Below are 17,964 nucleotides of genomic sequence, written 5' to 3'. Positions count from 1 at the left end.
AACTCCAACACAAGCTTTCACATGGTGTGTGAGAAAAATATAATCACACAAAGAGTCCAAAATTAAATTAAAGTGTATTAGCATCATCATTAAAAGTTCATGTCATGCTAGTAATATTGAGAATCTATGTGAAAGAAGAATATATGAATATTTTTCTTTTAAAAGAGTATTATTGATATGTTAAGAAGGCTTATGAGATTCTCATAATTAAAGTATTGGTAATGTTAATGGTGTAAGAAAAATAGAAGTGCCAATGGTAACAAGGACATCGTGGTTACGTCTTGTTCTTGTTAAAGCCCACACGAAAGGCTTGATTTCTATCCACTCCCCAACCAAAATAGATGATAGAGGTAGCCAATCCTTCAAAACCTTGTTGTTGCCAATGGCAGCAAGGACATCTCGGCTACAATGTATCGCTCTTGTTAAAGCCCACACACAAAATAGAAGTGTAAAGAAATAGTGTTTGCACTTATTGGTATCGACATATATCAAATTAAAAACAATAAGGAGTGTTTGTAAAATAACTATCAACTAGTTATCACCACTATAGTGGGTGCCAATAAGCTCTGGTATGAGAGGCTTGGCAACATTAGCTTTGCCATGCTCAAAGAGATGTAGAAGACACGAATGGGGGCACACTTACCTAAACAGAGATGTAGGAACCATGACATGAAGATTGCATGATGGGCAAGCAACAAAGAAAGGCATTCCCACAAGAAAGCAATAATCAAGCAAAGTCTCCTCTAGAGTTGGCGCATGTTGAATTGTGTGGTAAGATGCATACTGTTGCCTTGGGAGGATCTTCCTGTTTTCTTCTACTCGTCGTCGTCAATGATTTTAGTAAGAAGATGTGGTCATATTTTCTTTGTGAAAAGCTTGAATCTTTTGGAAATTTCAAACAATGGCTTAAGTTTTAGAGAATGAGATAGGGAAGAGGGTGAAGAAATTTTGAACAGATTGAGGAGAAGAGTTCACATCCAGTGAATTTGATGGCTTTTTCAAGGAGAAGGGAATCAAGCATCAACTCACGGCGCATACCGCACAACAAAATGGTGTTGCTAAACAACGGAATCAAACTATCATGGAGATGGCAAGATACATGTTGAAGGGAAAGGGGTTGCCTAATTCTTTCTAGGCAGAGTCTATCAACACGTGGTATACATCCTCAATCGGAGCCACACAAGAGAGCTAAAGGAGAAGACACCTCAAGAGGTGTATGCTAGTAAGAAACCCTCTGTTGCTCATTTTTTGACATTTGGTGTGAACACATTGCAGTCCAATTTAGCAAGAAGTGTATCTTCTTAGGTTATAGTCAAGAATCCAAAGTATATAAACTGTATGATGAGAAGGCAGAGAAGATAGTGACCAGTTTTGCGATGTGGTGTTCAAGCCTGGGGGATTCACTCTTAGAAAACTTATGGTATCACGTGAGTGTACAAGAGGGGTGTTTTTTGAAATGAGGAATAAACTTATAAGATAGGGGTAAGGCCATGTATTTAGGTGAGTACTAAATCTTAAATTTAAGTTAGGGGGAGGGGGTATGGGGGGGAGGGGTATGGGGAGGGGGGATCACAACATGCTGAAATAATGATTCAAGTAGGTTGTGGTGATTTATGGTGATGATTTCCTAGAACTTAACATCTATTTCTATCATGCATGATATACTTATGTTTGCTCAATAAGGTTCAAAGTAACATACTTTAATCTAAGGAGAGGGGGTGTGTGAATGCTAGAGAGAAAACATAGATATAAGGAAGGGGGTGACCTAGTCATTTTTAAAGGTATCCTTATAAGCTTAAATAGGGGGGTGTTATCATCTTATGAACATCATATATAGGGGTTTTTCTTGAGCTTCATGCATGCAGGTGATGTCCCCCTTTATTGTGAATGAATTCCCCGTGTGTTCAAGGAGAAACCACATGCGGTGGAGGAGGAGTAAGCTCCCTTCACTAGCTCATCAAACAAAGAAATGATGCACCATGTGCCAGCACCAAGAGAAATGATGCACCATGTGCCAACACCAAGAGAAATCCCTCCTCTCAAGGAGGAAGAAGCATCCTCTTCAAATGATGGACAAGAAAACCAGCCTATAGCCACACCCAAAGCCTAAGCCACTGCCGGGGGCTAAAGATAATGCCGGGGGGAGAGGGAGAGCTTGACTTCCTTTTGCAAGCAAACACGCAAAGCCTAAGCCACTGCCGGAAGGGCTAACGATAATGCCGGGGGGAGAGGGAGAGCTTGACTTCCTTTTGCAAGCAAACACGCACACACACACAAGAGAGTGCAAGACACAAAAGCGAGAGATGGATGGCTGAATTTTCTTCTATCTTCTTCTCTTCTATATATCCGTATAGCTGAAAGATAAGAGTATGTACATAAAGGGAAAGTGCTCTACTACAACAACATAAAGGGAAAGTGCTCTACTACAACAACATACAATGATCAATCTATAGTGTGAAGCTGACTATATGAGCTAGCGCTATAGCTATGCCATAACTCTAGTACTCCAAAGTGGTTGTCACACGGCCTGTCATCCATTGGTGGCATATCAATCATAATCTCACCAACCATGCCAGTGGCATAAGTGCGTAAGCTATCACCTAGGCGAGTCATCAATGTTCGCGCCGTAGCACCCAGGCGAGTCATTAATGTCCATCGTAGTAGCACTAGTTGATCTCGATATCTTAGCACTCCCTCTCAAGCTCAACTCTACACATTGCACTCCAAGTAAGCTCCTAAACTTGTGGAGCTTCTCTGTGCCCAATGCCTTCGTGAAGATGTCAACCACCTAATCCTCAGTGTGCTGATATATATCAGATCTACATCACCCGCTAAAACCTTCTTCCTCACAAAGTGATAGTGCACCTCAATGTGCTTCATTCTAGTATGGTATGCTCGATTACTAACCAATTGTATGCTACTCATGTTCTCACAATAAATGAAAACTTCCCTATCCATGGGCTCACCCATATCACCGATGAGTAGCTTCTAAAACCCACAAGCTGCCACAGAGCAGCACCCCTGTACTCTACCTCTGTACTCGACAAGGCAACTGTTGGTTGCTTCTTGCTGCTCCAAATCACAACAAAAATCCCAAATGAGAACATAAAACCACTAGTAGATCTCCTGTCTACAACACTACCAGCCCAATCAGCATTCGTATACCCATATAGTTGTATCTGTGTACCAGCCTCATAGAAAAGTCCATAATCAACTATGAGCTTTATGTACCTGATAATCCATCTAGCCCACATTCAAGTGTGGCTTCTTAGGGGCCTGCATAAATTGACTCACAAATCTAATATCATAGCTCAAGTTTGGGCCTAATAATGGTCATGTAGATCAAGCTACCCACTATGCGTCTGTACATAGTGAGGTCCTCCAAAAGCTCACTTGTATTTACGGAAAGCTTTGTGTTCTGCTCCACTGACCATGAAGTAATATTGGATCCACTGTTAGAGGACTCTCTAAGTCCACTAAGCACTTGTGATTTTGCTCTACATGTGGTGTAGCATCAACACTTCTTCCATCTACATCTTCTGTTGCCTTAACCCTGCTGGTGCATACCAGTACTCATCTTATCAAAGACATCTCGGCTTACTCACATCTGATGAGTGGTAGGGTTATAACATCTATAACCTTTCTGTTCCATAGCATAACCAATAAAGATGCATTTATCTACCTTTGGATTCAACTTTGTTCTTACCTTATCAGGAACATGCACATATACAATACACACAAACACTTTCAAGTGAGACACATCCGATCTTATGTCTCTAAACTTCTATTCAAACGTCATACCATGAACAACTACTCTATTCATAATGTACACAGCAGTTGCTGCTACTTCTGCCTAAAAATAATGTGGCATATTCTTTTCATCCCATCAAGGCACGTGCCACTTTCTGCAATGTGCCTATTTTTTTCTTGCTGCAACACCATTCTATTATGGAGTGTACCTACATGTAAACTGTCTCTTAATTCCCTGCTTTCTCAAGAAATCGCTAAACTCATTGGAGAAATATTCTCCCCCACCATCTAATCTCAGGCATTTTATTTGCATACCTTTTTCCTTCTTGACCAAGGCTTTAAATCTCTAAAAGTAAGTAAACACCTCACTTTTTACCTTCATGAAATAAACCCACACTTTCCTAATGTTTTGAACAATTAATGTAACATAATATGTGCAACCTACAATTGTTGTAGTCTTGGTCAGTTCCCATATATCTAACATGCTTTTCATGTGGAAAAACATGTTTAACCTTCTTACCAAGCTAGCATGCTTCACATAATTTATGCATACCATCAACCTTAAACTTTGGCAAACCTGTAATAATGTTTTGGACTTGCATATACTTTAATTGTTATATATTCACTGACCAATTCACTTGTGTCATATGTCAATATCTATAATCACACCTTTTTCATGTGCAAACATGGCTCCCTTTACCTCAGGCATATTCAAATCCAAAGTAAACATGCTACCATTTCTGTTACCCTTTGCAACCAAGCGACACTAATTTTTGAAGTCTTCCACAAAACATCCTTGAGGACTAAACCTCACTTGCAGACCCTGCTCAACCATCTATCCAACAAGAACCAGGTTCTCTTGTAATATTTAGAATATGAAGTACATCTACCAAGTACTTCATTTTGCCATCCTGCATAGATAGTGGCACTTACCAACATACGCAATGGGATGCGCAGTATCATCACTGGTTTCTACATAACTTGGTTTTTTCATTTTCTACATGTCCTTAAACCACTCACAGTGAGTCATGTGGTTAGAAGTGCCATAATCCATATACCATATATCTTGAGATCCTGACACATCTGGTATTGTGGAATTCAGCATGTACTGCATCACAAACAATTGCTCACTTTTGTCATCACCACCTTGTTTACTAGACGATGCATAGTTGCCTTGTTGTAACTTTCCACTTTTAATGTCATTCAACTTTTTATAGTAGTCCTTTGCCATGTGCCCTGGTTTGCCATAATAATCACACTCTATGCTATTTGCACTCTGATTTCTTTGCCAACCACCTCGGCCTCTTTGGATCCCCTTGCCTCTAGAGACTAGCCTCTTCCACCTGTGTACAATTGTTGTTGTGTGCAAATCATTGGGTTGTTATTGTCCAGAATTCTGGTTTCCTTATCGGTCCATGACCATGACTTCTACCTCTGCCTCTACCTGAATTAGAGTAGAAGGCCTATTCTTCTGTGTTCTTCCTTTGTGAAGAAGAGTCCTCACCTAGAGACATTTCTTCTATGATCAACATAGACACCAAGTCCTGAAAGCTGAGAATATTCTCTTTGACTACAAATGGAGGTCTTGAATGGCTTTCCCATTCAAATAGACACTCACCAAATCATCATCTTCCACTAATACATTTATAGACCAAGGGATTCAACAATGCCCTTGATCTTTAAAGCATACGCACCAAATCATCATCTTCCACTAATACATTTATAGACCAAGGGATTCAACAATGCCCTTGATCTTTAAAGCATACTCATTGATGATAGGCATGCTTTTCTTTTCCATAGTATGAAACTCTTGTTCTAGTTGCAGTTTTCTTATCTTTGTATTGGATTGGAATATCTACATCAGGTTTTTCCATGTAATTGATAGAGTGTTGTCATCCTGTATGTGTCCTATCATTGTGTCTATGACATATTGATTGAAAGACAATACATAACTTTCCATGCACCCGGATTCCAGTCTGTTAAGCTGGCCTAAACTCCCACTCGACAGAACACAACACCATGGAAGGCTCAATGAAAGAGAAGGTTTAGAATTAGCTTACTGGTCGATGGGGATGCAAGGCCAATCTGTCGTCTTGAGCTTCCCACATAGGAGACTCTCCAACCCTTGAGAAGAGGCCAGCTCTTCCTTACCTCCCAAAGTTTGTCACCAACCAAGTTTATGCAAAATCTCTTGGATGGCCCCTCTTATAGCTTGGTAGCTATGGTAATCCAAATTGATAACCAGCAAACACACCCTCCCACACTCTTGCTCTCACACACTAGCAAAAGATAAGAGAACATAGGGGCATAAGAGCTCTCAATTTTGCACAAGGAATGCGTCTATTTTTCTCCATCTAATTATTATTCATACAAAACCTTTTAAAAATGGCCGGGTATCCAAATGTGGGCAGCCGTTTAGTAAAATAAAGACCAAGTGCTTCTACACCTAATGATGTACTTGTGGATGTGGGCTGGCCTTATACTTAGCCAGACACTCCTTGTTTACATTGTGCTGCTGTGGGAAAAAAATATATAAAATGTTCATGAAAAGCTTAAAAAACCCCGTGCGGTGATTCAATCATCACAAGTGGCACCTTTGAAAAGACCTGTCTCCAAGGCCATGTTCAAGATTTGGTAGGCTTGTAAAACAATATTAAAGACCACATACATACTAGAGGGTGAAGCTATGGGATGAGCGGAAGCCTAGATGTTACCAAACGTGAAACTCTGATTGGAAGCAGTTTTACCTAGTTTAAAATCGATAACTTTTACCAGTTTGAAGCCCCATGGATGCAGGTAGACTATTAGGAATCCAATCAAAGTTGATGAGTCTATAGTTGTAGTTATCTACTATTGAGAGACATATTGAGAGACACCCTTGTCTTAGTCAAGCTATAACTTTTGACTGTTGAGCTTTTACTTTGACTGACTAAGAACCTTTAGGTATGCATTGGTTTGCCACCAAACCTTGAAAATAAGTCCGTAGGACGTTGAGTACTATTGTCTATACCTGAAAGAGGCATTGAATTGGAAGGTAGGTTGCAGATAAGATCATCAATTATCTTTATGTCATCTGCCAATAACCCTTGATTTACTACTATTTTACCCTTGTCTTTTTTATTTCCTAGGTATAGATGTTCCTTGTTATTCCATGTATTTGCACAGAACTTGTCTGTTGGCTTCCATTGTTGAATAGTTGTTTTACTATTGATGGATCTAGAACTGGCCTTCATAGACTCGACCCTGACTTTGCATACCCCCACTACCTGCAAATCCATAGCCAATGCTTTCCAAGTAATAGGAGGGCACATGTTCCTTGTTTGGATCCACTTAGCAGATTTAGTGGCCAAGGCTTGGCCAATAAAGTCTTTTCGGTGGACAGGGGTGGATTTTATCCTACTTCCAGATGGAGTTGGTTTGACAGCATGTGGACTCAACTTATCATTTGTAGAGAGCTTATGGATTTTTAACTTGGGTACCCAAAAGGAGTTCTTTGTTTGTGCCAAGACTGGACATTTCACGTCTTTCTTGGCAATCCATTTGTATTGTTGAACAACTTGTGAGGTCACCAAGGTTGGAACTGAGGAATATTTGCTATGGGTAGGCCATTCATTGTTGCTTAGAATTTGCCTTTCATAAGACACGAGGCTTACATCAGCTCCTGTGTCAAGTAACCATAATGAAGGATCTAGTTGGTTCATGGCCCAAAATAATCATCATTTTCCTAGTTATTGCTAGTAGCGACGTGGCTGTTTTGAATAGATAGCATGTTAGATTGTTGTTTTCTCTTCTCGACACAAGCTCTAGCTTCTATCCGAGCTAGATTTTTTTTCTCTTTCTCCTTATTTCCTTTGTTTAGCTTCATGGATTGCTGTGAGCATGGTTTCCGTTAAGTGGTCCATAAAACCTATGCAGTTTTCTCCAATTTACATAGGAGTCAAAAGGTATTCCATGTAAGGTTTCTAATCTGGCCGAACTGGAATTAGTGAGCTCAAAAATTCTAAATGGACCCATGCCCAGCATCTTAAGTTTCCATTTGTTTTGTTTGATCGCGTACATCAGTACTAAGTCACCTTCCTTGAAGTATTTTTTACTCAAGTGGTTGTCAAACCATTTCTTTCTTTGAAGCTTTTCAACATATAATCCGTAGGCTGCATGAAGTCTAGTCTCATCAAGGTGTTCTAGCTGGAACAACTTTCGGATATCTTATTGACCTCAAGTTTTTTTGATATTGCCACTCTTAAAGAGGGCACAATATATTCCATAGGCATGACTTCCTTCAACCCATACACTATATGAAAGGGAGTCATTCCAGTAGCAGTCTTAAAGGCCGTTCTGTAGGCCAAAAGAGCAGCAGGAAGATTTTGTTCTCAATCATTTCTTTGTTCATTTACTATTTTGGTCAATATGGTGCATTAAGTTTTGTTAGTACTTTCTACTTGCCCATTGGCTTGAGGATAGTATGGTGAAGATATCCTATGGACAACTATGAACTTAGCTAGGAGAAAAGTGATCCCCTCATTGATGTAATGAGTTCCTCTATCACTTACAAGTTCCAATGGACAACCATATCTTGTTATGATATTCTTATACAAGAATTTGGCAGTACTTCGAGCATCAGCTTTCACAGTGGCATGGACCTTTTCCCATTTAGAAACATAGCATGTTGCCACTATAATGTACCTTGCCCGAGATGATTTTGTAGCAAGACTAATAGGTCCAACAAAGTCCATCCCCCACTTTGGGAAGACTTGTAGAGAGTAGACTACAGTCAAGGGCATACGATCCTTGCCATGAGTAATGGAAAATCTCTGGCATTCTTCACACCTCTTGACAAATTTTGAGGCATCACCAAAGAGGGTTGGTCACCATCGGCCTGATTGAAGCACTTTCGTGCAGTGGTTTCTGTGGAAAAATGTCCACCGCCTAGTCTGTTATGAGCTTCCTCAAGAACAGCTACATAGTTAGACTATAGCACGCATCTACAAAGAACCCTGTTGTTGCCTAACCGATATAATTGCATCGCAAGCTTGTTCTTTAGACAAGCCAGGGTTCATTGGTAGTCCATTCGTTAAAAAGTGCACAATGTCAAAGCTCCATTTAGGAACTGTCTATTTGAAATAGACATGCATTGGCCAAGTCATCATCAATACCTACTAGAAGTAAAAGTGATGTTTCATAACCATTAATTTCCTTTGGAGGTCCCATTAGATTATCATCATAATCAATCACATCTAAGGCACATTTATTGAACGTCTGATGTCTTTGAGCGTAGATGACATCATGAAGCTTCTCGCTCTATAAATCTTCTAAGAATAACGAGATGGACCGTGTCTGGCTGGGCCTTTCCTCAGGCTCACAAAATGGTTATACAAGTATTTTGCTTGGTTGATGTATTCCCTTACAGATTCACTATCCTTTTGCTTTCAGAGTGTTTAATTGAAATTAATGGAACTCCATTTGGCTCCAGTTTTTGCATTAGCTTATAGGAAGGATTGTTTCAAGTCCTCATATGTTGCCTTGCTTTCTAGTTCCAGAGTACAAAACCATTTAGCTGTACCTTGTTCAAGTGTGAAGCCAAATGCTTAGATCTTTGTAGGGTCATCATCTACACTCAATGCTTCACTTACTTACTCAAAAGTTTCAATATGACCATGGGCATCACCCGTGCCACTGAACTTGGTCATTGCTTTTGACACACTCCAAACCTTGGATGTTGTCCTATCTCGCTCACGTTCTCGAGGTTCAGGAGCACGCAAGTGAAGTTCGACAACTGGTTCTCTATTGCTTGCTACTTCCCTAGCTATAGCTTCGGCCATTCTTATGGCATCTTCCGTTGATAGCATCCCTGTTGGAGGAGCTATAGTGCCTCTAGAAATCGGTGCATCTAGTCCCTTTCGTTCATGTACATCCACAGTTTGAAAACCACATGTTCAAGCCATGTGGACTTTTGGGGTAGCGTATAATGGGTCTACATTCCCATGCCCAATAGGTCGAGCCATATGGATTGGTCCAGAAGTGGTAGTAGGTAGTCTCGTGCTAGCTGCAAAGATAGGGGCAAATGTAAACTCACCATATGAGAAAGGAGGTATCGTTGTGTGTACGTAAGAGTATGAATAGGTCCCTTCTCTCCCTTAATATGAATTCCTTCTTCTCTTATCATTTCGCTAACTAGCAGTACAAATGTATACTTAGGGTTTATGCATCTTGGAGTATATGTAAACTCTAGAAATCCATTGGTTGCACCAATACCCCAGGTGCCTTTGGATTGTGCCTCTTGCAGAACTTCTTTACCTTTACTAGTTCCCGATAATGATTCACCAAATCTTGATTTTGTTGGCATGGAGTCAAGTACAACTGAGAATTCACGAGCTTTGGCTATAAGCTGACTTGCTCAATTTCAGGTTCTTCACAAGGAGGATACCTATTTTCCCATACATCTTTGTAAAAATAGAATCCCAAATCTCAATTTTCAATCCTGAAAACTATGGGATTCAAGGGGTTTACCCTGCAAGATCCTTCACAAGGTAAATCTTAAAGACCCTATGGGCTTTATCCATATACACCTGCTTCCTTAAGGAATCCATGTAGTGTCTTTTCAACACTGTCATGTCCTCTAGGACTCTTTCCCATTCTTGTGGAATTGGTTCGCTTAGAGTTTTTCGAGGGGGCTCACCAGGGATGTCAAGGAAAGGATTCAAGTGTTCCTGCGACATTTCTTTTTTGGAAGTTTTGGTTTCTTGGTTAGGAATGAGTTCCTAGAACCCATAATCATCGCTAGAGAAGGAAAAGTGATCGGACTCACTAAAATCTCCCAAGGTTAGTCTTGGCCCTAGCAGAGCTTCTTTTAATTAATCCTTGCTTGTACTGCTACGTGTCGTAGGAGCATGTGAAACTTTGTCCGATGTGCTTCTCAAAGAGTTAGCGATCACCCTACCACTTCTCAGGTGCATAGGTTAGTGCCTACTATGAGTCACAACTCAGATGGGCCTTTCGTTAACAAATGATAATTTTCTTTCTTGCTGATTAGAAGGCAAAAATCAATCCTCACTGATTCCATTTTTAGCTATTTCTTCGGTGTTTCCTGTATCTCTTCTGATAGTCTCGTCGAAAGTGAAGGGTAGCTAATTGATTAAATTCAAGAATGGCCAGAAAAAATAATTGATTAAATTCAAGAATGGCATGAAATCCTCAAAAGGTTTGCTATGGAAATCAGAAATTTATGTACGCGTATACCAATCTAAAAAATAACCACTATTTAAGTGTATTGAACTCAACTCGATCTTAAGTGCCTTCCCCTGATTTAAACGATTCCCTCATTATTTGAGTTAATTATTTTTCCCTTAAGTAAGCTTAGATATGATAAGTTGGATAAAATCATGCATAGATCAAAGTCTAGAGCTTACTTATAAAATCATGCATAGATCAAAGTCTAGAGCTTACTTAGAGAGTTCAATACCTCTTGATGTCTCGTGGAAGCGTCCCAAATGTCGGATGTATCTTGTCTCTTGAAGCTACTTCTCCACCGGCTCTTTTGTGTACGTGGTTTGAGACTCTTGTTTTGAAGAAGCCTCTACAGCTTTGATTGTGTTTCTTAATACTTTGGAGATGATCCTTCTTAGTCCACAACAGCTCCACCTTGCTCACTGAAAGATGAGACTTACCTTGAATCTAATATCTTTATGAAGGAGAAGCGGTGTTTGAGGGGGTTTGTATGCCCTCAAACTAAATTCTTCCTTTACAAAGATAATAGATTAGGGCACTTACCAGCACTTACCCTAGTGGTGGTTGTTAAGCGTGCTTGCCAAGAATGTGAGAAGCTCTTCCTCAAGCCCCAAATCAGACACTCGGTTGGAGAGATTAAAGCTCTTGCAAACAACTTTTCTTCTCTCTGTAAAGCCTGCAAAGTGATTAAGACCTCAAAAATTCAAGAGTGATAAAAAGTGGGTTTGAGGCTTAGAATGACTCAACTTAGGTATCTTTATCCCAAATCCAAGCTCAGATTTCGGATTAGAGTCCAATTACTTGAGCTATTCATACATTAAGTTCACTAATCACTCTTTACAAGGTGATTAGTAAATACTTAACCCAATGCAAAAATGCTTGAAATGCAATTTTAAATGCTTCTATTATACTTAAATTGTAAACAGTCTTTATGAGAATCTTTGTCAACCTACTTGTCCCAATCTGCCTTCAAGTAAGGAGGCAAGCAATAATCTCTTCCACCTTCCCTAATGTTGAAATATGCAAGTGAATGGGTGTGTGCGGGCACAAGCCTTTAGCTAGAGATTGTAAAAGGGAGTCCGTCATTGAGTGGGTAGCAGTGAAAAGGTGAGAAGAATCTACTGTATGAGAGAATCAAGGGTAGCATGAGTGAATATAGGGGTATAGAAAAATTCTATGAACAGGTGTCCCCAGATGTAGGGGAGGTGGCACAAATCAAGGAGAAATCAGTGGGGAGTGGGTGCCTTGGTACCTTGTGGATGTAAAAGCTATAAATTGAGGCATTGGCCTAATGAGAATTTGTCGGTTTTTGAGTATCCATGCTTACATTATGCTATTAGATTAATTGTACATTAGTCTTACTTTAATCACTCTAATTTCTTACTAATCATGTTGTTTCTTGCATGTGCACCACCATAGTCCTTTACATTGTTGCAAATTCAACTTGGTATCAGAGCTTAGCTTAGGATTTAGCTAATTTTTTAAGCCTATAATTACCTTGCTAATCATGGATTAGGAGTTAATCTTAGTTTTAGTTTTTTTCAACTAATCTTCTGCATCACCAACTAGTGGAGGGGCTTGATCTCCCTCCAATCTTTAAATTAGCTAAGAATTTCTTAGCCACATCTAGGAAACGTCTCCGTGCATCCGCATGCTACAATGATTTCTCAAATCGCTGACGCATGAAGCTCATTTAAGTTGATTTATAGGCGCCTTTTTTTGGAGAATCGTAGATCTACACTTTTACAGATGGAATTAACCTAATTCCTCTTAGACACCCAAGGGTTTTCAAGGGTTCTCTACATGCCTATTGTGAGATCCCTGTTCCCACCACGCAACGGATTCAGGGTACTAGCAGCAGAAGTAGCACATCGGGTGCGGGGCAGGGGTCTCACACTCGGGGCCTCGCCCACGGATATCCGGACAAGAGATTAATCCGTCGGTTTATCCAAAACCGAAACCGAAAAAACTTCCTTTACCCGGAAAGCACGGGCGATTCCACCACGATAACTCTTCACTCTAACATAGTCAAGATCATTACTGATCAAACTGATCCGACTGCACCTCTAACGGTACTTGGTCAGATCAAGGAAGAAACTTGCACTTGGATCATTGGGATCAACACTTTTTTCCCCATCAAGACGCACAGCCGTTGATTCCTATCCATAGAACAATTACTATCCGGGATTTACTTCATCTATCATAATAATAAAATTTAAATCTCGATTTACGGATCCATCAGTCCAGCCTAACCCCATCCAGTCCCATGGGTTAGCCAACCACCCAACCACTGTAGTGATGGGATCCAATTAAGAATTTGGTTAGGTTTTGTCCCGGGTACCAAGGAAAAGAGTTCCAAGGCCCCCTAGCCGGAAGTTCATGCAAACATAAAACTAGTAACACCACTTACACACCCAATATGAAATTGCCTTTTTCTTAGCATCAGCTAACTTTAAAACAATCCTTTAATGAAACCATTATGTCACTGATGACAATCCTCAGTCTCTAGTTGAATCCTTATTTCCAGTCATTCATTCATCGGTATACTTATGGCCTCATTGGCAACCAGAACGCTCACCACCTGTTCGCTCAGGAGCCTTTTCCATAGTTCCTAGCCATGGACTCATCCGTTGAGGACCAGCAAGGCCAATCAACCAGATCCATGCCCGGTTTCAGAAAACAACTCTTACTCCTTGTTCCAATATCTTCCACGATGCACGTGTGGGTATCTTCGGCGACCCAGAGCCCGAGCACCGTATGGTCAGCACCCTCTAGGATCCTTCGCAGGTAACCTAGCGCTTTACTCATAGGCCGCTTCCTTGATCCCTCATCCACCGTACGGGAAGCTCACCATTTAAATCGAACCGAGGCTGGTCAAGACCTCGATCGACCTTGCTACGCGAGACGTCCTCCATTGACTCTCCCCAGTTTTGTTGCAACTTTATCAGTTCGGTCTTCATGACCTTAATCCTCAAGACGGTCAACATGCTTCCCCAGCATTCTTGACATAAAACAGTCATTTACAAACAGTCACAAAATACAGTTTCTATAACGAACTCTCGTCTTTCCACATTATCCACTCTCGGACCACATTACTTATTCCACATTCCATTCAATGTGTACTCATTCTCATCCATTCACTCATATAGACTACACATTATTTCACATACACCTTCACATTCATTATTCTACATACATATCCATGTTCGTACGTCCACATCATACTTCCAATTTCACATTCATACATACGCATCTACATGCATACATCCACATCCACATTCATATATCCATACTTCCATTTCCACTTCCACACATCCACATTCACATTCATACATCCACATTCACATGCATACATCCATTTTTACATCCTCATTCATACATCCACATTCACATACATACATCCACATCCGTATCTACATCCATACATCCACATCTTCATTCACATTCACATCCATACATCCACGTCTACATACATACATCCATTTTCACATCCTCATTCATACATCCACACTTCCATTTCCACATCCACACATCCATATTCACATTCATACATCCATATCTACATTCATACATCCATATTACATCCATTCATGCCCTAACACATCCCATATACATCTTATCCCATCAGATACACTCTCTACCTCATCCCATACACATCTTAACACATCCTAACTCATCTTAACACATTCTATCACATCTCATACACCTCTTATCATATCCTATCACATCTCATACACCTCTTATCACATCTTTTCACATCTCATACACCTCTTATCACATCCTATCACTTTCCATACGCATCTTATCACATCTTATCACATCTCATACATCTCTTATCACATCTTATCACATTTCATATCTTTTTATAGAATACAAGAGAATTCTTATATTTGATATAAGATTTCTCTACACATTTATTTATGCATAAATTCCATTTAAGGAGACTAACATTTTCGAAATAAAAATCAATCTTTTATGCATCTTCCTATGCATAAATTCATTTTAAAAGAAAATGACACTTTTGAATTAAAATTCCATCTCTTATGCATCTTTCTATGCATAAACTCAATTTAGATGAGAATTGACACTTTTGAATTAAAAATCCATCTTTTATGCATCTTCCTATGCATAAATTCAATTTGGATGAGAATAACACTTTTGAATTGAAATTCCATTCTTTTATGCATCTTCCTATGCATAAATTCAATTTAGATGAGAATGACACTTTGAATTTAAAAATTAATCTTTTATGCATCTTCTTATGCATAAATTTAATTTGGTAGGAATTATACTTTTAGAATAAAAGAATTTCTCTGATGCATCTAAGTTATGCATAAAATCCATTTATGATGAAAATCACACTTTTAGTATAAAAAGAATATCTTTTATGCATACCTCTATACATGAAATCCAATATGATAAAAGTAACACTTTTACAATAAAATAATCAACTTTTATGCATACCTCTATGCATGAAATTCAAATATGATAAAAGTCACACTTTTATAATAAAATAATCAACTTTTATGCATACCTCTATGCATGAAATTCAAATATGATAAAAGTCACACTTTTATAATAAAATAATCAACTTTTATGCATACCTCTATGCATGAATTTCAAATATGATAAAAGTCACACTTTTATAATAAAATAATCAACTTCTATGCATACCTCTATGCATGAAATCCAAATATGATAAAAGTCACACTTTTATAATAAAATAATCAATTTTTATGTATACCTCTATGCATGAAATCCAAATATGATAAAAGTAACACTTTTATAATAAAATCATCAATTTTTATGCATACCTTTATACATGAAATTTAAATATGACAAGTCACACTTTTATAATAAAATAATCAACTTTTATGCATACCTCTATGCATGAAATTCAAATATAATAAAAGTCACACTTTTATAATAAAATAATCAACTTTTATGCATATCTTTATGCATGAAATTCAAATATAATAAAAGTCACACTTTTATAATAAAATAATCAACTTTTATGCATACCTCTATGTATGAAATTCAAATATGATAAAAGAAACACTTTTATATTAAAATAATAATCTTTTATGCATACCTCTATGCATGAAATCTAAATATGATAAAAGAAACACTTTTATATAAAATAATAATCTTTTATGCATACCTCTATGCATGAAATCCAAATATGATAAAAGAAATACTTTTATATTAAAATAATAATCTTTTATGCATACCTCTATGCATGAAATCCAAATATAATAAAAGAAACACTTTTATATTAAAATAATAATCTTTTATGCATACCTCTATGCATGAAATCCAAATATGATAAAAGTAACACTTTTATAATAAAATAATCATCAATTATGCATAACATAAAAATCAATTTCTCCATGATTACAATAAAATTCTTTCAAATAATCTAGATGATAATTCCTAGAATATAGGGGTTGTTGCAAGATCAGGGTGTCCAGTTTTATCCAGTTTATGCTGGACTGGGACAATGCTTGGAGAGCAAATTTTGGGAGGCAAGGTACTTAAAATGAGATCAAGCAAATAACAAAAAATACTCTTACCCTTAAATTAACCCAATATAACTTAAATTAATATAAATTAGTTTAATTAATCAAAATTAATCAAAAATATGAAGAAATGATTAAAAAATGATCTTTCCATACTTAGAGTGCTCCAATTTATTTTTCTATAGATGCACCATTACAAGTACACTAGTCCCTAGAGGTTTTAGATTATTCACATCAAAAATGTAATTTTACTAATTAGATTATTAATATTTACAGGCCTTCTGATAGTCTGGAAGAATTTTAAAAAAGATATTATTAAAAATCCAACCATTGAATTTGCAATTTTTACTCACCACCACATTCTACTAATGTCTCAGTATCTACCCACTCTTTTGATCTACAAGATTGAAGATTTTAAGTGGTAGCTATTGTGGGTACAAAAAGTGGCGTATATTATAACACTTTAAAGACCTTGAAATATTTAAAGAAAATAGACAGATATCTTAAAATTTTCTCAAAAAATCAAGTTAAGCTCCATATTATGTGAAGATCTAAGGTACAAAGTGGGAATCTCATATGAGTTTATATGTAAAAGATATTAGCATTTTATGGAATCAGTTTAAATTTGGGACAGGGTGTATACATTGACTTTGTACCTAAGAAAATGAGGACTTTTGACTATCTAATGCTTAATCAAATTATGCAACTATATTTCCAACTTTGAATATGATGTTCCAACAAAAGAACTTGAAACGAAATTCCTTCATTTACTATGAGAGATTAGTCACTAAAGGTAAACAAATGCCTGTTTTTTTACTATTTACAGGGTGCCTGAGTGGACAAAACTGGGCACCCTGATCTTGCAACCACCCATAGTAGGAAGTTCTCTTTTCATGCTTTGAATGAAATTATTTTATGTGTAATTTTTATAAAAATTTTACCATAGCTCCGCTACTATGACTAATAAATCTCAATTTATTTTGAAGGATAAAGCTTATCATTAAGAGAATAATTAGAATGATCCCTAATTGGATCATTAACCAAACATTAGATTGAATCATCAATATTCATGAAATACATAAACTAAAAGCATAGAAAAAAGCCATTAATTTGACCTCAAGCATAAATTAATCTTGGATTAAGAAAAAGCTTTATAAAAAGCTTCATTTGGATTGAGAATGGGTCATGAGTATGACCATTTCTTAAGAGAGAGAGAAATTACATAAAAACCATTAGAATTAAGCATAAATAAAAATTTATGTAATTCTTTACTATCATTAATCAATTAACTTCAATAGCATTCATCAAATTATGTAACTCTTCACTACCATTCATCAATTAACTTCAATAGCATGTAACTCTTCACTACCATTCATCAATTAACTTCAATAGCATGTAACTCTTCACTACCATTCATCAATTAACTTCAAATTATGTAACTCTTCACTACCATTCATCAATTAACTTCAAT

This window comes from Cibotium barometz, chromosome 39 (genome assembly GCF_041138505.1).
Source record: "Cibotium barometz isolate CiBa-2024 chromosome 39, ASM4113850v1, whole genome shotgun sequence".
NCBI classification, from domain to species: domain Eukaryota; kingdom Viridiplantae; phylum Streptophyta; class Polypodiopsida; order Cyatheales; family Cibotiaceae; genus Cibotium; species Cibotium barometz.
The sequence above is the reverse complement of the archived record's forward strand: the minus strand, read 5'-3'. Positions refer to the sequence as shown.